This window comes from Chionomys nivalis, chromosome 17 (genome assembly GCF_950005125.1).
Source record: "Chionomys nivalis chromosome 17, mChiNiv1.1, whole genome shotgun sequence".
NCBI lineage: Eukaryota > Metazoa > Chordata > Mammalia > Rodentia > Cricetidae > Chionomys > Chionomys nivalis.
This window is the reverse complement of record NC_080102.1, coordinates 21983706-22008374: the sequence shown is the minus strand read 5'-3', so window position 1 is coordinate 22008374 and position 24669 is coordinate 21983706. Positions and strand designations below refer to the sequence as shown.

Here is a 24669-nt window from a genome sequence, read left to right as displayed (position 1 = left end):
CCACTCCGATTGGCATGCGGCCTTGCTTCTGTTTGGGACACTCAGCTTTAGTCAGGCAGCTGGAACTTTGGTGCCAGGAAATTAGACACCAGGGCCAAGATCTGAGAATGCATCTGTCCTTAGGTTGCACAAGCTGTCCCCTGCCCTAAGGTTTCAGCCTGGGGAAGCAGGAAGAGCAGAGCACCTGGGGATTGCTCCATGCCCCACTTTCCTGAAAGTCTCGGGGAAGCTGCCTGGGAGTGCACCTGTGTGTGCAAACTTCCAGCCACAGAAACACCTGGCAAAGTCACAGGAGTCAGGGCACACCCTCCCTCACCTGCAGGGGGAATAATAGGCTATAGGATGCATCACTGCCGGAGCCGTAATCTCTTTACCTATAGAATAGACACATGGGAGCTGTGGTCTGTAGAAGAGACCTCTGAAAAGCAAGAGCGAGAAGGGGGTTTGTACCACAAGGGTTATCTGTTTGCTCTTCCCTCATCCCTGCAGTCCCCCCTCCCAGGAGGAGAATGTAGATTCTGCCAGGCTGTGTAAATAACAAGTCATTGGACGTCTCTGAACCTAAGAGGCCGTCATAACTGCTAAGGAAGACATGGGCAGTGGTTTAAAAGTTCTTTGAAAAGTATTGAGACGCCGTGGGACTTGACCAGTGATCCTATCTGACTTCTACAGAAAAGAATTAAAGTGATGAGGGATTGATAGGATAAAAGGATAGATTATTGAATCTACTCTGAAAAGAAAAAGGGGAGGCCATAGATATGATAAGATAAAAAGGTAGATTATTGAATCTACTTTCAAAAAGCAACTACTAGTTTTAAATGTTTTACATTGAACTGAATTTTTGTATATCGTATACAAATTTTGTATTGCTATAAATTTGAGGTTAATTTTGTTATAATATACTCTACATATATTTTTACTCTTGTTCAAAGTCTTATACCTATACAACTCATTTAACAGTGTAATGCAAATTTCTAGTCCTTGCTTACACTTCTTACTAACCCAGTTAATATTATTTCCTTCTTGAGTGTTGAAGGGAGTTGAAGACTACATAGTTATAGTTTACCAGATACAGAAAGCAAGTTATGATAGAAAGTCAATTGGGTACAAGACTTTGGACTCACCAAGATAGGATAGATATGGAGTATTTTTTTCTGAATCTGTCAAATGCAAATAAACTAGATATTGCTGATGTATTTATTGCCTGTATATATTGTATATAGTTATTGTACTTACTATATATAGTTTTTCTTATATTAAGTATAACCTTTATTTTAGACGAGAAAAGGGAAAATGTAGTGGTATTTCATTTGTATTTTAATAAACAAAGCTTGCTTGCAGAACAGATTCAAAACAGCCCCACTGGTCAGTCATACAGGCAGTGGTGGTACACACGTTTAATCCCAGCAGTCATACTAGTTAGCCATAGAGGCCGGGCAGGATGATACACGGCTTTAATCCCAGCACTAGAGAGGAATATAAAGTGGGATGAGACAGGAACTCACTCTCTTTCAGTCTGAAGATTTTATAGAAGTAATAGTGGCTTGGCTGCTTTGCTTTTCTGATCTTCAAGTTGAACCCCAATATCTGTCTCTGGGATTTTATTATTCATGCCGATAATGATGATGACGATGATGGTGGTGGTAGTGGTGGTGGTGGTGGTGATGGTAACAATATTTACTGTAACAGTGGGGCCTATGAGATGACTGTTATTTTAAAAATCTAACAGTAGGGCTAGAAAGATGGCTCAGTGGTTAAGAGCATTGCCTGCTCTTCCAAAGGTCCCGAGTTCAATTCCCAGCAACCACATGGTGGCTCACAACCATCTGTAATGAGGTCTGGTGCTGTCTTCTGGCCTGCAGGCATACATGTAGACAGAATACTATATACGTAATAAATAAATAAAATAAACATTTTAAAAAAATATCTAACAGTAGAACTAAGGTTCTACTGACATTTGGGCATTAGTTCCATTGTGTGGGTAGACCTGTTTTCATCTTTTGCAGAGGTTTTGTTAACAAATGACCCGCAGGGCAGAGTCTTCCCTTTTTGACAGAGAACATGAAGTGGTGGTGAAGTCCTCAGTATGCTACAATGCCTTCTCTGGCCATCACAGCATGAGAGGCAGGGTAGCCACAGGCACGGCAAGCATAGCGTAGCCCAGTGCTACTACTGGGCTGGTCTAATGGGCTTTGATGGCAATGAATAGACGTTGGGAGCAGATCCCCGTTACCACAGCCACAGCTATATCTACAGCCCTAACAAGTACAACTGAGGATCCTCCTTCAGGGTTTGGGAGGGTGGTAAGCAGATTTCAACCTGAAGCTGCCCGCTAAGGCAAGGCTTCCAGTTTGGGTGCAGACAGATACCTTTTTTTCATTTCTGTGGTGTACTGTGGTCATAAACAAGATCAGTCACCCAGACTAGCTCTGAGAGAAGATGGTATAAATACAGTGAGTAAATTCACAGCCTGAGTAATAGCTTCAAATGCAGTCCTTGTATGAAATACCTAAGTCCCTGGTACAAGGTGCTTTTGGTGTCTTTGAACTAAGTGTGACTCCCGCCAAATAGAAACAATGCTGGTGAAGACTAAGAGGTACCACACCAACTTTTAGAAGCTCCCAAAGCCAATGAGTTTAGTAACTTGGAGCCCTAGCCTAATGGCCTGTTTTTGTTCGTAGATTTTTTTATGTCACTTACAATGGAAATGAAAACATTTCCAATAGAGATCATGGTTTTAATCACTGATATTGACTAAGTGTCATTGTTGACCCAGGGCACCATATCATAGCACCAGAGGCCGGGCTTCAGCAGCAGAGATCTAAGATCTCACAATGCTAAGCCCAAGGTGGCAGTAGGGTCTCTCCCCTTGGCCTGCCTGCTCGTGGCACTTCTCACTGTCCCTGTACTGTCTTTCTCCTGTTCAAGCATCTCTAGTTTCTCAACTGTTCAACTAACAGGAACACTGGTCAGACTGGATGGGCCCGTCCTAATGATTTCACTACACCTAGATGACCTCCTTAAAAACACTAACTCCAAATCCACACTTGTTCAAAAACATCATACAGTTCAGACTGGACACAGCACCATGCCACCTCACTAAATTCTGGAAGCATCATAAATTCCTGCACATCTTGTGCCAGGCATTCTGAGTGTAAAACAGGAGAACTGACCCCACAGTGGCATCAAGAGAAAAGATGAGCTAGCACATATAAAACCCTAGTCATATGAAAATTCCCAGAAAGAAGCTACACCCCAGCCAGAAACAGAAGCTCAGTCCCTGCTATGCGAAGAAACTGGAATGCTCACCGGGGGTCTGAATCCTTACTCCTTAGCTGGGCATTGTGGTCCCTAACTGTAATACTGGTATTCCTGTACCTGAAGAAGGAGGATCAAAGTCTGTCTGGCTAAGTAGCAAGACTCTGGCTCAACAAATATGAGAAAGAGAGATACAGAGAGAAGCATGACCAGTATCAATATCCTGACCCTGTTTGGTTACCTGTTGAGGCAGGTCACTCCCCTCTTGGAGAAGTAATGGGAAACACAACAGAGAAGCAGACACATGCTGTCAGGGATGATAGAGTACACCTTTGAGACCAGCATTTGGGAGGCAAAGATAGCAGGATCTCCAAGTTTGAGCTCAGCCTGATCTACATAGTATACTCCAGGACAGTCAAAACTGCATAAAGAGACCCTGCAGAAAATGAAGGAAGGAAGGAAGGAAGGAAGGAAGGAAGGAAGGAAGGAAGGAAGGAAGGAAGGAAGGAAGGAAAGAAGGAAAGAAGGAAAGAAGGAAAGAAGGAAAGAAGGAAAGAAGGAAGGAAGGGTGGAGGGAGAGGAGGTGAAAGGGAGGAAAGGAAGAGGAAGAAGAGCAGGCAGATTGGGTGTGAAGCCTGAGCCAGGCATAATTGCATACTGTTTCAGCAAACCCTTGGACGATTCAAATCTGGGCATTACTTGGCTCCTCACGCTCCCAGGAATGATTCTCAGAAAAGATTCTAAAGCCCACAAGGAAGGCAGCAGAGGGTTAGCATGACCCTAAAGCAAGTCTTCCGGTCCTTGCAGAGACATGGTGAATGCCCTGTTTTCTGCTTTGTTTTCATGCTGCATGTATCAGTGGTCTTGCTGCCAGCCCCTAAGAGTATTCAAGGCCATTATAGTTTCAGGCTTTGTATTTTCTTCAGTCTTGCAGAAAACCTGCTTGACAAACCTTGCCTATTTCTACATGCATCTCTAACTCTGCCAGAAATCTACAGGAAGGAGAAGATATGTGTCCAGCTGCTTTTGACCCTTCTAGCCAAAGTATAAATCCCAATCTAGAAAAGAGAGAGGACATTTAGAAGTTCATGTAGATATGAGCTTATGACAGAAGGTTTATTAATTAATAATTAATTAATATTTAATAAATTAATAATTAATCAAGCAATTTATTTATTTGTTTTTGAGAAAGGGTCTCACCATGTAGCCCTGGTTGGTCTAGACTCTTATGCAGACCAGGCTGGCCTCATACTCATAGAAATCCACCTGTCTCTGCCTACTGAGTGCTGGAATTAAAGGTGTGTACTTAGAGTGCTTTTGGAGTTTTTTGTTTGTTTGTTTTATCCAAGTCAGACAAAGGGAAGCTTTAGGTTTCAGTCCCAGGTCTACAGCTCTGAGTTTGAGCTTCAACATCCTACTGAAAGGGGAGGAGAGAGTTGGGGAGACGTTTGGGCTGAGCTGCTAACACTGCAGAGATCCAGAACTAGAATGGTTTCCAGAGAAGTGGTTGGCCCATAGGCCCTGGTCTGTCAGTGGCAGCTGTCTTTATCTGTTCTTCCGTTCATCTCCCAGCCAAGCATATAAAGGGCTAGGTTTCTGGAAGTGTAATGGAAGATTCCGGACTGTGTCCTGGTCACAGGTCGGCGTGTCCACCCACTCCCTGCAAACAGTGCTGAGGAGGCTTTTATAGAGCGGTTTCACCTCTCTATGGTGTGGTGGCCTCTCACTGGGTCTGTGCACAGACTGTCAAAATTTAAAAAAAAAAATTAACAAAAAAAGCAAAACAAAACAAAAAACAGAAGTAACCTGGTTGGGGCTTTTTGCATCAAAAAAAAAAAATTAATGTTGGGTCTTAAAGCCCTCGCTAGCCAATTTTTGGGCAGACCTTCCCTTCACTCATTGAGGAAATGCAGATTTGCTGCTCTTCTACTGAGCAGAATAATCTAGAAATTCCAAGTCTAGAAATTGCAAGACCTGGAGGCAAATACAACTGACTGCACAGTCACGTGACCTCTCTGGGTTCCTCAAGCCTGAGCTTCAGTGGCCTACCTGCCATCAGAAGGGCACAGTCTCAATGAGACACAGCCCAAATAAGCTTCTATGGTGTGCCAGTTCACTCTGAGACAGAATGTTTAGATTAACCACTTCATTTTCTCCCCCAAAGGCAGCCTTTCAAACTGCAAAGGAAGCATCAACTGACATGCTTAAGGAACCCAGGAACCGGAAGAGGGGAAGAAAGCAGTTCTGAGCCCCGGTGATCATTTTGATGAGTAAGCAATAAGGAAACACGGCAGGCATGGAGCTGCAGGAACTCAGCAGGCTTTAACAGACGAGATCTCACTGCGATCTTTTTCTTAGCGCCTGAGACAGGTTAACAGGTTTCTTCTGCCTCTCTGCTGAGACAGGGAAACTGCAGGCTTGCGGCCTCCCTGGGCACACTGAGGCTGGGCTGCTTTGTCTGAGCTGATTACACAGCATGCGCCACAATCTGTTTTTTATCTGAGCTCCCTCCCAAGCCAGGCAGCACAGGTGGAAATGCTGCCTTCCTTAAAAATAAATAAACAAACAACAACAATAATAATAAATTTGCTACAGCAACACTAAATGGATCCTTTTTTTGTTTTCCTAAGGAACAGGACAAAATAAGAAGAAGGGACACTTTGGGCTTACCCACCAGTTCAACTGTTTCCAGGTTGTTTTTCCGCAGACTAGTGATCTGTAAACAGCATTCCTCTACAGAGCCCTTGGCCAAGAAAAAAGCAAGGCAGGGTCATGCATAAAAGAGGGAAGTGACACCTAAGGGCAGGGTGGGTGCTGTTGTCATTGAGTTCCTCCATTAAATGCTTTCTATTTCATTAGTTTTGTTTCAGTGCTGGGGATTGAACCTGGGGCCTCCTGCATGCTAGGCAAGTGCTCTACCACTGAGTTATACCCAAACTCTTGCTCAATGCCTTTTGGCGTACCCTTGTGAGAATATGCATTCAGTTCCAACCTCCAGACCACGCTGGGATCTCCTGCTATCCTTTACGCGCCAGTCCCACCTGGAGTGACACTTTTTTTTTTCTCCCAATCTAAGGCCTGCATGAGCTCCAGGCACTGGGCCTACTCCGGGTTTCCTACCCAGGATTCAGGGGGTCTACCCCTGAGGGGACTACCAGGTTTCGGAATGACATGGACGCCCTTGTGAAAATCTCTGTGAAGGGAGACCTGTGGGATTTCAGAACGCATGACAGGGTAGAAGGAACACGATAGAGTAGAACCATTCTTGGTTGATACTTCCTCTCTCTCAGGAAGTCCTAGTTCCCCCTTCAGCCTAGCGGGGCTCAGATTCCCAGGCCATTGCTCAATAGAGTGAGATCATGTCTTTGGGGGCACTACTGGCACTGTTTTAGTGCTGAGTGGGCGGGAACCATCCTGGCTCCACAGCCCCTCATGTTGCTCCCCTGTGCCCGTGTATAGGGAGAGGGACTAGAAAACCAGGGTGAAGTCCTAACGGCCTGTAGACAGAGAGCTGTGACGATAACTAGAAGGAGGTCTCCCACAGCAGGCTCCCATTGGCTGATTGATGTCTGTCTTTTCCTGATCCATCAGTCCTCTCATCCTGAGTGACTATCCCCTGTCACCTCCACCTCCTGCTGCAAGCAGTTCCTTTCTGCTGGGCTCCTTAAGTAAATTCCCTATGCATGCATGGTAACCCCAATCTGTCCCCTGGAGCTCACTCCGGGCTTTATCAGTGGAGACAGGGTGGAGGTAACAAGAGCTCACAGGCTGGAGTCTGAGGCTCAAAGTTTAGCCTCACTAGGGAAGCCCTGCTTTCCTTCCCCACGAGGCACAATAGCTTTGTGGCTACAACGTCTATTGTTGAGTGCACTCATGAGCCAGGTCTTAGTCTTCCCCTGTGTACAAGGAGCCAACAAGGACAGCATGCCATCCCGGGTTGACTCAGTTGCCCCAGTACTTTCTCCTGTGAGTCCTCATGCTTCCAAGCTGAGAGCTGGCATTCCAATTAGTCAGGAGACCAGATCAGATTAGTAGGAGCATCCAATAAAAAGCTGGGCTTGTTGAAGAGATGGTTCTATTTGTAAAGTGTTTTTCCCAAGCAAGCACGAGGACTCGAGAGTTTGAATGTGAAGCACACACGTAAAAAGCTAGGCATGGCAGTCTATACTTATAATGTCTGGGCTGAGGGACGGAGACAGGAGCAGCCAGGTTCAGCAAGATACTCTTTTCTAAGAAATAAAGAGTGGCGAGGGAGGGGCTTATGGGTAGAGAACTGACTCAGCTGTCCAGAGAACTCACTGTCCTTTTAGAGGACCCCAGGTCAGTCAGCCACCAGGATCATTTGCCTAGAACTCTAGCCCCAGGGGATCCAAAGGCTCTGGCATCTGTGGGCACCTGCACTCGTACACACGGGCAAAATACATAAACAAAATTAAAAATATTAAAAACAGATCTTGGAGTTTTGGGGTTTTTTTTTTTTTTTTGTTTGTGGCTTTTTATTTTTTTTTTATTTATTTACTTACTTATTTATTTATTTTGAGACAGGGTCTTTGTGGAACTCCCTATGTAGACCTGACTGACCTTGAACATAAACACATCCATTTGCCTGGCCACCCAAGTGCTGGAATTAAAGGTCTGAAAAATAAATCTTTAAAAAAAGAAAGATTGCAGAAGATACTCAACAAAAACCTCTAACCTCTGCATGCATATGGGCACACGCATGCATGTGTGTTCACGCATACTCACAAGCTATGTCTGAAAGGCTCAGTACAGTCCCTGACACTGAATAAGAGCACAGCTGATGAGAGCTCCACTTATATAGCAGGAGGGAAAAACCCACGTCCCATGGCGTAAAGCTTTTCCAGGAACTCAGCCATCAGAGAGGTGGGGTAGACTAAGGCTCCAGCAAGCACAGTGTCTCTGGCCAGTGACTAAGGCGGTCAGTGCATCCAACCCGGGCAGGGCTGGCTTGGGTGGGTGCCTTGGCAGGCCCACGCTCAGGGTGATGCATTTTTCCGTAAATTCTGTGTAAGTCCAGGGCTAGCACTGCCCTCCCTTCCCTGGAGTCGGACACTGGTCAACGATGAGAGGTGCTTCTTTAAAAAGCGGCAGAGAATGCCGGCCGGGGCCCTGGAAACTGCACATGGAAAGAAAGATTAGAGGGAGCTGGGGAGGAAAGGACAGATTCATAGGGACAAGTCATTTCCCAAAAGCCACCCCCTGTTGATTTAGCCCTGTGAGGTGTGAAGATTACAGGGCAGGTCTGCATGCCAGGCTGAGTTCTGGGATGAAAGCCAATGTCAATGAAGATGAGGTCTGAGGAGAGAGAACAGAAGCAAAGGGGCCTTTGGAGCAGCGACAGTAAAGGAGGGCTAGAGCGAGCACGCACATGCACACGCACTTGCGCGCGTGCACACACATGCACACACACACACACACACACACACACACAGCTTCTGATGTCTACAGTGCACCAAACAGAACATAAAGGATCTTGTCTCTGGGAATCTGTCTTCAGTGTGTGTCCTATAATCTAGGTACTGGGGAGGGATTGGGCATAGGGGCTCCAAAGAACAACATAATAGTTCTTAAGCTGCTAAACCCCTTCCTGGCTGAGCACCATCAGGTAAGACAGTCAAGGGTTCTGGGGTCCCCTCACTCAGCTGTAAGGGGGAATGGAAGCATCTCCTCCCAAAAAGGCCCACAAAAAGATGTCCTGTATTCAGTTTCCAAAAGGGTTTCAAACAGGGCCTGGCCTGTGGTAAGGCAGTTACCGGGAGCTTTTCAAATCAGCTCTAGATTCCACAGCCTGAGGCAGACAGTCCAAGGCCCCCTTTTACACCTGAGACCAAAAGATGGCTACGAAGGCAAAATGACTCACTCTGTCACCGTATTTTTCTCAGAGAACAGAAGCGACAAATTATCGCAGGCTGGGAAAGTCATTTCCTCATAGTTCTCAAGTTACCAATCTACACAAGACCAGGACTCAGCCAGGTCCACTTCACCTGAGACCTCTTCCCTTGCCTTAGCTGTGGCCGTCTCTCTCAAATGCCTCAGCTGTCTTCCGTGGAAGGCATGAGTGTCTCAATATCCTCTTCTCACACCAGTCACACAGGCTGAGGACCCACACTTGAGGCCTCGCTGAAAAAAATAACCTCTTCAAAGACCCTATTTGGGACCACAGTCATATTCTGAGATGGAAGGCTAGGATGTCATTATACACTCTAAGGGTCATGATTAGACTAGACTGTAGGTAGCAGCCACCACCTTCTCCTGAAACTTTCCATGCCTGATAGATACACCAGTGTTTCTGAAGAAAACCTTGACTTCGGTCTAGCCAGAGTCACATTCCCACTGTGAGACAGATCTATGTGTCTCCTCAGAGAGACCAACAGGCTCATGAGACCAAGAGAGTGGATCTCCCTCATCTTGAAACAACTCCTTCTCACCTGCGTTGTTTACAAGCCAGCTCTCACAGGTAATTTTTCCACCTCAGGACTGACTGCTTGCCACGGGAATGAAAATGCCACTGCCAGCGTCCATGGTGACAGAACTCGGCTCTCTACAAGGGATGAGGAAACATGGAGAGTGTGTCACTTAACCATGCCAGCTCCTTTTCTTCGGCATCCCATTCAAAGCCTCTATGCCTGTGGAGGTAAGATATACCATGTGGTGTTCACACAGGGCCAGGAACCTGCTGCTCTTGCGAAAGCTTCTCAGAGGAACAGGAGTGTGCAGCGTGGTTCTGCCCAGCTCTTCCATACAGAAGATGAGCGGTTGACATAGTGACCACTGAAGAATCAAGGAACTGAAGTTTGACTTGTGAACCTCTGAGGTTCACTATGGCCTGGCCCTAGGTTGAGCTCTTCCCAGGGGGTCGAGCACACAGTGAGCACTTACCAACCAAAAGCTCCTCTCTTCATCCTTAAAAAGCATTGCCCTTATCTTTCCCCTGTTTCTCTGTTCTCCTCTCCTTGGGAAACACCACTTTCTCCTAGAGAGATGGGGGACAAGACCATGGTTTCCTTTCTGTGCTGAGTGGCAAAGCTACTTGAAACCATTCAGGAGAATGGAAGATGTTTTCTAAGCATTAGCTTCTTCCGCTTACAAATACTTAATACTGGGGCTGGAGAGATGGCTAATGGTTAAGAACACTGACTGTCCTTCCGGAGGCCCTGGGTTCAAGTCTCAGCACCCACGTGGCACCTCACAACTGTCTGTTATTCCAGTTCCAGGGAACCCGACACCCTTGGCAAAACATCAATACACATAAAATAAAAATAAATTTAAAAACATACTTAATACCGTTCCCCTTTGCCTCTATACCCACCACGACAGAGCCATGTTCATATGTTATTCTCTATATCCCTGGCACCAGGCACATGTCACCTATAGCAGGTACCCAATATAATCATTAGAATAAGTGGTACCAAATAATTGCTTGGCAAGTATAGTGAATAGTGATGTGCACGTGGGGGCAGGAAGGCCATGAGTAGACGAGCTGCCTCTGCGCTCTTTCCTCACACATAGTGAGCGCCCACACACAGGACACCTAGCTGCTGGCAATAAGAAAACCAAGCAGATGTGCACCTTACCCATCAAACTGGCAATCCAGTGACCCAGCAGAGGTGTGTGATAACGTGGGAAATGGGGCTTCACACCCAGTGAGTAGGGGTACAAACTGGGAGGACTGTTCTGGAAATAGCTTGACGTCATGGGTGATAGAAAATATTCAGCAGATTTAAAGGCAGCAGTGTTGCTGGCTTCCCTGTGTGAACCCCCAAGAAGTTTAAACACTTGCCTCTCATAGGGAACACCGGAAAGTTCACCCCAGCAACACTGACTGGTAAAGAAACACAAGAAATGAAAAAGAAACCAGGGTGTCATCAAGCATAGTGTCACTCATGGGGAGGACAGATAAGCAGTCCTTGGAAAAGCAGTGCCTAGCACTGGTCACTATCCATTCCCTTTGAACTACTTTGCCCCTCACCCACCCACCCAGGCCAGCTCATTGTCCAGTGTTATCAGCTCCTGGCCTTGCCCACAGAGGAGAGCAGAATTCACATATGAAAAACAGCAGCAGGCTCCAGGGAACCTTTTCACTTGTCTTTTTGCCCAGGAGATTTTTTTCCCTGACAAAGAGCCTGGCCCTTAGCCATGAGCCCTGGGGAGGAAGAGACCGCGTTCATTCCATTTAAACCAATTTGCCAACCCAGACAGCAGCTAATGGGCAGCCCGGGCCCTCACAGTCATCAATACCACTTTCCAAATCAAGTTACCAAATTGGCCTTAAAACCACTTCAAAGGGACCCGGTTGACCGTTACCAATGAGACATCCAGCTGTCCCTGTGACCACCATTCCTACTGTCAATATCATTTTTCCATAGCACTGGGGACAGAGGAACAAGCTGACTATGTTTCCCCTAAATGTCTGAACCTCCAGAATAGAACTATACAATTGAAACAACTATTAGATTAGAATCAAGGAGGACCAATGGACAAGCCCCAGAGAGACCAATGGCTCCCTCTGAATCCCTAACTGTTTAACTGTGTGATGTTAGCATGCTTATTAGGCCTCATTTTATAGCTGAACAGACTGAGATGGTGAAAGTCAGGCAAGGTCTCAGGCTGGCTAGCAAGTGGTAGATATAGAAACCACAGTCAGAGCTCAGGCCCTGAACCAAGCTGGTTTTATGCAGACGCAGATCTTGGGACCTGAATCTCTTCTCTACGGCTACACAGAAAATGTCAACTGAACCTCACACAAGAGCTGAGAACCATTTTCCTGAAGATGTTTGTGTCAGTCATAAAGGGACTGCCAGCATTTTCTAGAGCACCAATAGAAAACGAAATATTTCACAACCTTGTTTTGCTCTCACATGTAAGTCTGAGCTCTAAGAACACGGGATGGCTTTCCATCCGGGATGCTGAGCAAATGTTCAAGGTCAGACAGTCAGGAAAAGAAAAGCATGTTCCTCTTATACGACAGGCATGAACTTCACTTCCAACACTGAAAATGTTCCATGACCAAGCACGGGGGTTAATCTTCATTGTTAACTTGACTAAATTTGGGGTACTCTTTGTAGGTGACTTCTAGATGTTCTGTGAGGGCGTTTACAGAAAGAAATCTAAGGCATGAAATCCCAACCCAATGAACCTGACCAGCAGCATCCCATGGACTGGGGTCTAGTATTGAGTTTTAAAAAAAAAAAAAAAAAAAAAAAAAGAGGACTCCAGATGAGAACCAGCATTCACCTGTCTCTGTTTCTTGACCATGATGCCATGCAACCAGCCACCTCAAGCTCCTGATGCCAGAACTACAATTGCTCTCACACCATGATAAATTGTACCATCAAACAGTGAGCCACAATGAAAGGTTCCTTTAGTAACAGCAAGGGGAAAAGTAGTACACCAAGTTACGTGTCAACTTATCCTTAGACACAAAGCTCTCTAGATGGGTCTGTGCCAGCTCTATTAGGTTTAAAGAGATGCTGTCTCCAATAAATGAGAGACTTTGCACTCTCCACTTCCCACTAGGGAACAGTTGATGTCTGGAATCATGTTGAGTTGTCAAAACTAGGGTTGGGTTTTGTGGAGCTGCTGGTATGAAGTAGGAAAAGGGAGATGGGGACTATTAAAATGCACAGGACAGCCAGGTGTTGAAAGATCAGGTCCAAGATGTCAACAGTAGGAGACAGACACACCTTAGTTTAGATCTTGTACAGGTCACTGTAACTTGATCATCCTTAGGCCAAACAAGGAAAGTGTCTCTACCACTCACTAAAACACTGCTTACTGATTTGCATTAGACTTAACACAATCCATTTTTACAGCTAGCACAGGCAGAGCCTCACAAAAGTTCAAACACAGAGAAGAGCTGGGTTGAAATTCATCCCATGAAATGATTCTGGAGGTTCAAGAAATCTGTCCTTTCATGTAGTATTCCTGAAGGCCTACGAGAAGTCAGACCCCATGCTAGGATGAGCACTGGTACCAACATCAAGCACTACTTCCTCAGATGCAGAAATGGAGTCACCCATGTCATCCCCCCCCCCCCCGTCTCTATGTGGCCCAGAGAGCACACCCAGACCCCAATCCCCAAGCCCCACCTAGCACATTCTATTCTTTCTTAGAAGAAAGGCCCAAGATAGGATGATAATCTGAGTTAAAATGGCACCTCAAAAAATCTCACAAACTTAACAGTTTCAGAACAGTCACTATTTCAATGGGTAAGGACTGACGCAAAACTATGGACTTTGCTTTCTCTTGAAAGATGCTGAAGCTGGAGGCTCGGGTACCTGAAATGACAAACACACCAGATGCCAGGATGAGTCAGCTCTATGGTACTGGAGATTTCATAGTCACGCCGGAACTATCACTCACAGGAAAGCCCTGGGCTCTCACTGTGTCTAGTTCAACAGCTGTAGAATGGGTGGCTGCACACCCTGCCCCCCTCCCAGCATCAAGAGGCCATCACAGGTCAAAGGGGAGACATAGTAGCAGCAGTTTCCGGACCGGATCAAAAATGCAAATAAGATGATATGTTAATGAGAGGCAGCTGTGAGCTCGCCAGCACCAAACTGCACTGATTTCTTTCCTTTGTCCCAGGCAAACAGACCGGGGTTAAGTTTAGATAAGCCAAGCAATTTAAAAGATTCCCTTCCAAACACAAAGCGGAAAAACAATACCTCACACGTGGTTGGGGGTGGGTGTGTGTTCAGGAAAGAACTGGGAAGGCAGGACTAGACTCCAACTGAAAGTCTACTAAGGTGGGAGGAGACTAGGGCTTGGGACGACTGTGGCAAGGGAGTCAAGACTCTGACCCCAAATATGGGTCCATAGGCAAAAGGCCCCATGGAACACCTCACGGTAGGATGCATCTTTAGAAAAAGACCCAAGTTCAGGGCCAGGCTGGGAACTTGCAATGCTTAGTACTGACTGCCAACCTGACAGGATCTAAAATCACTGAAAAGATGAGCCTCTGGGCACACCTGTGAAGGATTATCTATCTCTTTTAGGTTAAATGAGGTGAGCAAACTCTCCCTGAATATTGGCCATGCTACCCCACGGACTGGAGTGTTGTCTGATATTTTGATTGTGTTAATGATGTGTGAGGCTTTGATTGTGTTTGGAGCTAAAGGTTGGAGGTAGCCGCTAGCTGACCATAGAGGTTTGGAGAACTGGAGACAGAGAGGAAACAGGAAGTAGTAAGTAAGAGGATCATGGAACTTCAGTAGAGGTAGGAAGCAACTGGTGGCTGGTCTGCTCTCTGACTCCAAGCAAGTTTTATTTGTCAGAGCACAGTCAAAATACCACACAACATTGGGGTTCTAGACAGCACAAAAAAGGAGAAAGAAGGGTGAGCACCAGCATCCTATTTCTGACTGAGGATGAATTGGGAGCAGCTGGCGAGCTGTCACCGCAGTTCCCTATGATGATGGGCTACTCTTGAACTGTGAGCCAAAGTCAGTCAGCCTTCTTCCTTCAGGTTTGCTTCATGGAGAGCGCTTTACATCGGCTAGAAGACAAGTAACCTAACGGGGCTTGATGATGGGAACGTGAGCCCAAAGCCTGAGCACGGTGGGGAGAGATGTGGATTCTCCCACATCCAGACACCACAATTCGTCGGAGGCATGATGCTCACAGTCAGAACGTTCAAATAAACACTTACAGGACAAAGATGGCATTACAGAGGTGTATTCTTCAGCAGGAAGTTGAGACCCTAGCATGCCCACTGAATAAGGGACATCATTTCCACCCAAAGACAGCAGACATATATTGAGTGTCTACTACCGACCAGATACAATGAGGATACTCGGAAGTTGAATGCTGACCATATCAAAGGGTCTAATCCAATATTCTGAGTGTTCTCCATGCATGCACTGATAGACTGAATTTTCACAGCAACCCTATACAGCATGGTGGCAGACTAATGCCTACCTTTCACTCAGAAAGCAAACTAAGTGGGTAATCATCTATGTAACTACTTTTTAAAAGATTTTTAAATAGCTAACAAGATCAATAATACCCCATCACTTGACTGTAAAGAAAGAGCAGGGTCCAGTGGGAAGGGAACTTTCCACATGGAAAACTCATCCCTTCATCTTCCTCCAGATTCTGAGGACCTGGGAAGTGTACAGGAATGCATAACCCCTCCAATGTGGCCTCAAGTTTGTTTCTGGCATCTCTTAGTCACAAGAGGGTAAAACTTTCTTCAACTCTCAGCCTCGCCTAACTTGACAAGCACCATCACAATACAATGACTCTCTCTCTCTCTCTCTCTCTCTCTCTGTGTGTGTGTGTGTGTGTGTGTGTGTGACAGACAGTAGCAGGAGGTGGCTCTAGGAAGTACAAGTGGCCAGAAGAGTAAAGGCCACGTAGGCCCTTGAGAACAAAATGCAGGTTTTGTGGAACACAATGCCCAAGACCATGAAGCACCTGTCTGAGATGACTTTTAAATGTGTCCTTTGTCCATTCACCTCAAGTCATATCCTATCTACCCTGTTCTTCTGATGTCTCAGCTCCTCCCACTCCACAAAGTTTCTATGCCCCATTCATACCATATCAGGGCACAGAACCCTAACTTAGTCCCCACACATGAGTGTTAGGAACATTCCCTAACCAAGCCACTCGGCCGATGCAAAATAATCCCAATCAAACCAAATCAGACCAAATTAAAAGATATCCAGGTTTAATTAGACACCTGCGCTCCCAGGTGGCCCCCCGAGGAGAAATGGGAAGCCGCCAACAGGACTGCCAACGCGACCACCACCACCACCGGAGAAGAAGAGGGAAAACCATGTGTCTATTTTCTGGGGAGCAGTTTAAATAGCCTCTGGGAGTGGTGTTGACCTTTCATGGGGAGGGGTCAAGGTTGGAGGGACGCGGTGGGAGGGTGGCTCCAAACATGGAGGCTGAGGCTGAGATTACATTGAGGACCCTTCATTAACGACTGTTGAAGAGAATGAAGGCTGAGTCGGGGTGGGGGGGAGCACCACTGAACAGGCGCCCTTTCCTCCTCAGCAATCATAAAGCATTGGCCTCCAGAGAGAAAGCAGTCACCTGCAGCCCCTTATCTAATATCACAGAGAGAAAGAAAGCAGCATTTCTACATCACACACCCCCATGGCGCAATTCTTGACATCATCCCTAACAGAGCAATGCACCTGTCACAGCAGAACCCTAGGCCAAAGCAATAAAAATGCAGTTGGAATTTAGCTCGTGTCCAGCAGAGCACAAATCTTTCTGTTCGGTGCATTATGGTTTTGCAGCTCTCAGAACAAATGGCGTCACTTTTCAAAGGTGTCATTTTCCTCTAAACACTCGAAGAAAACAAATGTCAGAACCCCAAAGGGATCTTCAGTTGGAGTTCATGCCATCTGTCTCGCTAGGAGCTTTCAAATGCATACATTTGTGAAACCACAGGATGCAACCGTAAGGTAAGGCTTTTCCTTCACATCCCCAACCCGCCCGTACTCAGGAGCATGCCCCATGGTCAGTTCACACAGCCGTGTTCGAGTGGTCGACAATACAGCCTTTGGAAACGGTGGGATTTCACCTGTGCATTAGAAGAAATCCAGTTTGGCTTGCGCCATCCTAGGATGGGACATCTTCAGGGACCTGTAGCCTGCTAGGCTGCACTCCCTCTCTGGAAACAAATTATTTCCAATTTCTCTCACAGGTAACTGCAGCTGTCACGAATGGCAGTCTGAACCTGCTAAAGGTGAAAGGCACTGTTTCTAGAACAATGTGAGGGGCCAAGACGGGTCAATGGATTCCCTTCACCCCTCCCCTATAAGAAGACATTCTTATTCTCCACATGGCTTCATTCCTTGAGCAGACAATCAAGGAGGTCATACACAGAGGACACAAACCCAGTGATGTCCAGCTGGCTGCAGTCTTGAGGGGGACGAGGCTGCTTTGAAGAACCAAAGCAAGAACAGGGTGAGAAGAAACTAAAGAGACCCAGGCACAGATGTCCACACAGCCGTCAGCCAGACACAGCCACGTAAAAGGTCGTGATTTGGGGTAATGAAGAATCTGGCATTCAAATCCTACCTCCGTCACTTACTGAGACTCAAAAGTATCTTGCCTTCCCGAACCTTGAGTTTGACCTCTAGATAGCTACTAATGATAATGACCTGTCTTGCATACATAAAGATTAATTAGACGATGCAGCCAGTGGTTTCATGAATGGTGGGCAAGCAGGTGCCATGCATTTGTGGAAGGAGGATGGGCATGGGAAGGAAAAGAAATGGAATCAATGTAAGATAATCACATGAGGAGGATGCAGGAGGCAAAACTCAGTGGCATAGTAGTTGGGTCTGTCGTGATAGTGGACTTTACTCCATAAATAATAAAGTCACATACTTTATTCCCCCTCTACCTGAAAGCTACTTTCTGTGTCAACTCCCCAAAGGGTCAAATGATTATGTACACAGAGGTGCCTTTTTTCTGGGGCTCTGTCATTAAGAACACCCATGGCCACCAGAGTCCCCTAGAAGAAGAGGTTACTGGATAGAACAGCTGGCTAGGTAGAGGTGGAGCCAAGCCAGGTGACACAGTGGGCGTGGTCCTGCCCAAGAATCTGAAGCTAAGGCTTCTGCTCCCTGAAAGGTTCCCTTTCCAATGTGGCCTGGTTCTTGTACACCGGATGCATGACAGAACACAACTGGTCCTAAAGGAAGCTACGACACACCCCGCCCCCTCTCCTTGCTGGTCTTTGAGGATGTACTCTCTGGGGAAGGAGATTGAGACAGTGACCAGTCAGCATCTGGGCAGTCACAGAAACCAGGGCCGGCACAACCTCATCCTTTATGAGCAAAGCAAGGGCATTACCAGGATATGTGCAGCTAAGCAGAGTCTTAGCTGGAAACACTTTTGCCTGGAGAAAGCAAGGTGCCCAACTCTTGTCTCAGGGCCACTCCTCACTCAGCCCCCAACACCCTGAAAACTCCAACGGCCCACATCTCACAGCATGTCCTTCCTTGTGTCCACAACTCTCGCCAACCCCTTTCAGAAGCATCAGACTGTAGAACTCTCGGTCAACTCTACCCAAACGAGGGATGGTCCAAGCACCCACGCTGGATACATTTTATTCTATAGGAAGGACCTGGCTTTAGCGTATATTCTCAGTGATGCTATGGAGTAAGTGCTGTGGTCATGATGCTTTCTGGGTAAGAAACTGAAGTTCAGCAAGCTTCAGAACTTCCCCTGGTCACAGCCAGAGGTCCTGCTCTTGTCACTGGGTCAGCTCTGTTTCACCTTCCATGGGCTAAAGGCCAGACAGTGGACTTATGTGTGGTTCTGATATAGACTAGCTGTATGACTAGACACAAGGCATTTTATCTATTTGAAACTCCATTTATTCCCTTATGACAAGAAATAAATGATCTGCCACAAAGGATGAATTCATGTTGAGAATTGAATGAAAACACCTATCCCAGGGCCAAGCACACAATAGATACTGTCTAGTGAGTGATCTGTCTGATTAGCATATAGGGAAGACAGATATATGCATGCATGCATTCATAGACAGGCAGACAGACAGAGACAGACAGAGAGACTGAGAAATATATACCTACCTGGCCTCTCTGAATAGGCATCAAATTAACCTCTGGAACAGTGTCACGACCTGTTTGGCAAGCCTCTATTTCCAAAATATTTACATTATGATTCATAACAGTAGCAAAATTACCGTTATGAAGTAGTAACAAAAAATGTTACAGTTGGGGGTGAGGGAGTCACCACAACAGGAGAAACTGTATTAAAGTGTCGCAGCATTGAGAAGGTTGAGAACCGCTGCTCTAGAGGAAAGACAGAGATGAAAGGGATATACTGTTGTTCATGGGAACAACCAACAGGTAAGAGATACTGCTGTCTTCATGTCAATGAAGAAAGACTTAAAGGAAGAAAAGAAAATTTGAATAGTGCCTGGTTGGACCCCAGCATATGCAGGTACAACCTCTCAGGCAGAACAAAACAATCCTCCAACGTTGTTTTAACCCCAGCCCTGCCTGCCTCAGCAGTGACTGTGGACCCTATACCAACACTGCTTCTCCAGTGAGCAGCTGGCAGGTAACCATCATGAATCCAGCAGTCTGTATGACGCATGCATGCCTACAAACCCCAGCTCTCAGGCCGTGAAGAAGGGATGAGGATCAGGAGTTCAAGGCTATCTTCAACTATACACAATGAATTTGAGGCCAGCTTGGGTGACATGAGACAGTGTCTCAAAAATATAAAATGAGTTGCAAAGTTCTTTCACCTTCCCCAAACCCTTTCAGATATTCTGTTCTGCCTCACAAGAATGGGATCCCCATAGTTTTAGAAAGCATGTAAGGGCTTTTAAATGTCACAGATGTCCAAAATTCTCAGCACAAAGGTTGGGAGAGTCTGTCCATTCCTCCTCTGGTACTCTAACTCTGAACATAGTTCTGGCTGTCTCTCTAAATCTCTAGCAGACCCATATCAAGGATCCAGTGGCACAGCCTCCTTGTCATTCCGATCTCAGACCCCCAGAGCAGCAACACAGTGAGGGGTGGTATTCCCAGGAATCTGTGTGACAGAAGCAGGAAACAGGGCAACGTGGCCCTGCCAAGTTTTCCAAAGGAAATGAGTCAAGCGGTGTTATGCAGTCACACATGGCCAGGCAAGGAAATGGCATTGTCTGGGGACCAGCACACAGGGCCTTACATAAGAGGCACCCTCTCACTTTCTGGCCATGGCCGTATTTGGGGATTGGCAAAAACAGGAGAAGGAGAACCTCGGGACTGTGTAAACACAAGCTGCATTAGAGTGGTGGACGGAGACCTGGGTGGGGATTCTCCTTGGCTCAATGCAAGGCGGAAATTGACTCACATGCCCTCATGCCCTGGTACATACTGGTAAGGCTACCACTCTGGTGGCAGAATACCAGTCTCCATCTGTACAAAATACACCTTCAATACTTGCCAATCTGGGTCCTAGTGAGAAACATGGTCCCATCCCATCCAAGACAGATAATTAAAGCACAAGAAAGACACAGGGTTCTGAGCCTGCTGTAAAGTCTGCACAGGGGTCCCTGGCAATGCCAGGGGGGGAAATAAAGTGCTCAGATCCACCAGGGACCCTGAAAATAATCATGAATGGGGGTGTCTCTCACAAGCAGCAAGCAGAAGAGACTGTCTCAGAAACACAACTATCTCCCTGCACACACCAGAAGGCACTAGCCAGATTGAGCAAATTCTAAAAATTCAATGGAGTCAATTCACATGGTTGCAATCTATGACGTAGTACAGAAGGGAAGAGAGAACTGGCTGCAAGGGGATTATTTGTGGAGTCTGCACTTGCATCCAGCTCTGCAGAACGTACACACACGTGCACATGCACGCACACACAAACACATACACCTTCTCTTCAAAAAGCCAAGGCACAGTGGGCTTAAGGTCTCTGGTTGAACTCACTCCTCCATGAAGTTTGAAGAATCAGAATCAAAAGCTAGGTTTGTTTGAGATTTCATGAAAGGGAATTAACTCCTCTTCTGATTGGTTGATTTTAATCTATAAAACAAACTTAGAAATTTTCAGAAAATCTGGGGGTGCAGAACAAGTCATTTTTCCCTATGTCATGTTAGCAGAAAACCTCACCTGACCTAAGGATGCTTCACCTGGACTTCCCACCTCGAGGGCCCTGGGAATCGACTTCAAGGTAAAACCTAAAGTTGACCCTGCCGTGTAATTGACATCTGTCAGCTGGCCACTCGAGCTTTCCTAACTGTCCAGATTTCAGGGTCACATCCCGTCCCCTCATCTCCTTCCTTCTGGTCCTATTCCAACACCCTCCTCTCGTGACCTTGCTACTTCTAGGCTTAACAGCCAGTTTTACGGAAGCAAATCTCCCCGATGTGAGCTGTCGGGTACTCCCATGTGACAAACCCCCACCGTCCACCTTTATTAGCCTTCTTCCCTTGGCATGACGGCAAAGGGAGAGACGTGACAGGAAAAGTTTCCCGCGAGAAAGTCAGCCACCTCAGTCAAGGGTGACGAGGACAGCCTTTGCTTCTTCGGTTTTTTTAGTGGGACGAGGCAAGATGGCGGGTGGTGGGTGGTTTATGGCTTAGGGAGGGGACGGAGCAGTCTGCCTGTCTCGGGAGCCACTAGTTTCAAAGCAGCCAAGTAGATCCCAGCATCATCTACTCATGCCAGCTTTGCTTACAAATAAAAAGGAGGAAAGAAAACCCTCAGAGTTCGGCTTAAAAGGACCTTTCATGCCTTGCCAGGCCTCTGCCTTCTCCCCACCACGCCTCTCTCATGAAGCACAATACATATGTTTATCTTGCTTCAAGCAGGGGTATATTAAAATACTTGAGGATTTCCCCCTCCTAACACTGGCATGTTGGCTCCCAGCGGCTACACAGCCACATATCAAGAACTGCAAAAGCAGCAGTAAATTACGGCCTCGGCAAACACACAGATCTTTCCTGAGGTTGCAAGGCACATCTCTTTAAAGGCTGACTTTCTTCAAACTTCCAGGAACTGAGTGGCTCGGAGCCCATCTATTTAAAGGTCAGGCTAGCCTTGCTGTATTTGGAGGGCTGCCTCGGACACAGGCTTATTCTCAGCCCCGTTCCACAGCCACCACAGCCAGGCAGGCTAGGAGAAGCAGTGTGTCCCATCAAAGGACACAGAAGGCATTGCCAGACACAAACAGAGGCAGGGCCCGGGTTCGGGGGGACAGGAGGTGGAAAGTGACTGGTCACCTCCCTCTCATCTGTGTGCCCTGCCTGGGAGAGGCAGGAGGTTGGGATGATGGTATGATGGTAATGAAAAAGCTGAATTCTACTGTGGACAAATCTCAAAACTGAGCCGAGGTCCCCATGTCCACGGCATGGTAATCTTTTGGCCCTGTTTTAAGCTCAGCTCTCTGGATCTAGGCTCTGGTGGGGTGTAGAGATACGCCAGACAGTGACTCAAGTGATGCTTGTGAAAGCAGGCTAGGACTGACTATTTCTTCAGACCGGTACAATGGAGCTTTGCGGGGGAGGGGGGGTGGGAGGGTGGGGAGGGTATCAATTGTTCTTGTTGCCAAATAGTACCTGGAACAACTTTAGGGGGAAAGTGTTATCTTGGCTTATGGTCGATCCATCACAGCAAGAGTGTAATGGAGAACAACTCACATTGTGGCAACCAGGAAGCAGAAAGAAAGAGAGACAGAGAATAAGTTAGTTGCCTCCTACCCTTCCTGTTCTATTGAGTCTAGGCCCAAAGCCTAGAGGATAGTACTGCCTATATTCAGTGTGGGTTCTATCTTCTCTGAAAACACCCTCACAGACACCCCAAGCCTGAGCTTTACTAACTCTTCAGTGTTTTTCAGTTCAGTTAACAGTGCTGATGAATGGTCCTGAGAAGAAACTGGTCTCCCCCTCAGAATATATATAGCACAGACAAGGATGCTTGACAGCCAGAGGGCAGACTGGGTCAGGATGTTGACAATTCAGAGGAAGAAATGCCAGTGGCGAAGGGTATTCTGGGCTAAGTGATCAAATGGGGTTCCTCTTGAAGACAGGTTAGGGGAGCAGGCATCGTCACCCTAGGTGTGGGGAAGGGACCATCACTAAATCTGACCCAACAGCGTCTGTAGCAGCAGGAGATGTCCCTCACCTACCAGCCATATGCTATCTCTCATCTCTCTGCTTCATGACGCTCCGCTAGCAGATTGACCCACCATGTCTGCAGCGAGAGACTGCTCCTGCTTGAGCACATACAAAGGCCCTAGCATGCACGGGGTAGCCCTATGGCTTGCTCACAACATCTAGGGAAGCTGCCGCTTGCTTGAAGTCACCCATCAAGTAAGGGGAGGTGACTGATTGCAATGCCCCCACCTGACCCTCAAACATGCTCTCCTCCTGTAGTATATCTCCCTCTACACCCTAGAGCAGAGTAAGAACAACCCCACAGCTCCTCCTCCTCCTCGGGGCTCTGCTGGGAAGCCTCAGTGTCACTCACAGGCACTTCAGGAGGGCTTCCAAGAGAAGGTGGCATTTTAACATGGCCTTTAAGAAGGCTTTCAACGGGTCAGAGGGAAAAGGAAGAAGGTACCAGGGAAACAGAGCCAGTGATGGCAAAATGGCATCTCCCAGCTGGCAAAGGTTGTAAAGGCAGAGTCTAGAAGTCCTTTGGGGCATTGTCCCAGCCTCTGCGCAGAGGTAATCACTCCACGGTGTCACTGCCTGCGTCACTCTGGCTCTTCCCATCAGTGCTGAGAAGGAGGCCTCAGTGGACTGACTAGTCTGGGAAGTGGAAGGCCCAAGTTAACATGGGCAGTCCCTGGCTTCTGAAGAGCAGGATGGTGCTTGTCCCCACAGCTGGGCTGCCTGCTGCTGAGGTCATTGCTGGCCCAGGAAAGGATGCTCAGTGGGAAGGCAGGGAGGGACGGAGGAAGCAGGGGAACAGCCACGACTGTGATTCAGTGCAGACCTTTCCTGGTGTCTGATTAGCCTGAAAAGGCGGAAATCAAAACCAACCAAAATGAAACACTCACCAGGGCAACCCAGGAAGCTCTCGGGCCTAGGAGTGAGAAGCACAGATGGACGGTCAAGGATCTCCAGACAGAGTCATCAAAGGGGACCAAGAAGGGGGATCTGTCTGCAGAGGGTTTGAAGCTGGGAAGCAGCGAGGCAGGCTCTGGGATAGGATGCAGTGGATGTCAGAGAGGGCAGCCTCTTTGGCCCTGAGACAGCTGCAATACGCAACTTCCCAAACAAAGCTTATCTTCAGAGAAGATGGATGTTGGGACTTTTGGTATCTGGGTGTTATGTGCTGCCCAGCACGGGGCATCTGGTGCAGGCCTTCACAGCATCTCACTCTGAAGTATGGCTAAATGACTGAGGTGATCGGGAGGCACACTAGCTTAAACTCTTGACTTTCCCTCCAGACGCTGCCTGTCTCTTTGTGAGTGCCAGGGACCCGGTGCCTGCAGCCAGTAGCCTGCAGGAGGTAAAAAGGACAAGAAGCCGTGCCTCCTCATGCCTTTCTCCTAAACCAAATCCATCAGCCAAGGACACTGACATCTCCTAGTCTCCCATCCAAACAACTGAAAAGCAGAGCAGCCTCTGGGAGGCAGCCCTTCAGCAGGATTATATAATACTGTGAGTTAGCTGGGTCTCTCTCTGAATACAGTTAGTGCCAAGTAAAGCTCACATCTTATCCACCGAAGAGACGTTATGTCCACCACGCACCTAAGCCTGACCTTCTAGATCTTTCCAGCATGAGGTCAGCTTTGCCTTCATCACACAATACTGGGTCAACCCTGTCGTAATCCTTCAGCTAGAGTGTGGCTGTCCCCAAAGGTCCATCACAGAAGCACGGTCAACAAAGTGTGTGATGCTCACACACGGAACATTATTCATCCATGAAAAAGAGGAAAGGACAG

The 24669-nt window shown here is 47.1% G+C and overlaps 1 long non-coding RNA gene across 1 annotated transcript in view; it reads right to left on the bottom strand.

The window, feature by feature from the left end:
• Positions 1-24669, bottom strand: part of LOC130889074 (uncharacterized) — a 203021-nt gene that overhangs the window by 84573 nt on the left and 93779 nt on the right. Inside the window, exon 4 of the long non-coding RNA XR_009058487.1 lies at positions 9708-9820. This is a non-coding gene — a long non-coding RNA (uncharacterized LOC130889074). The remainder of the gene's footprint in view (positions 1-9707; positions 9821-24669) is intronic.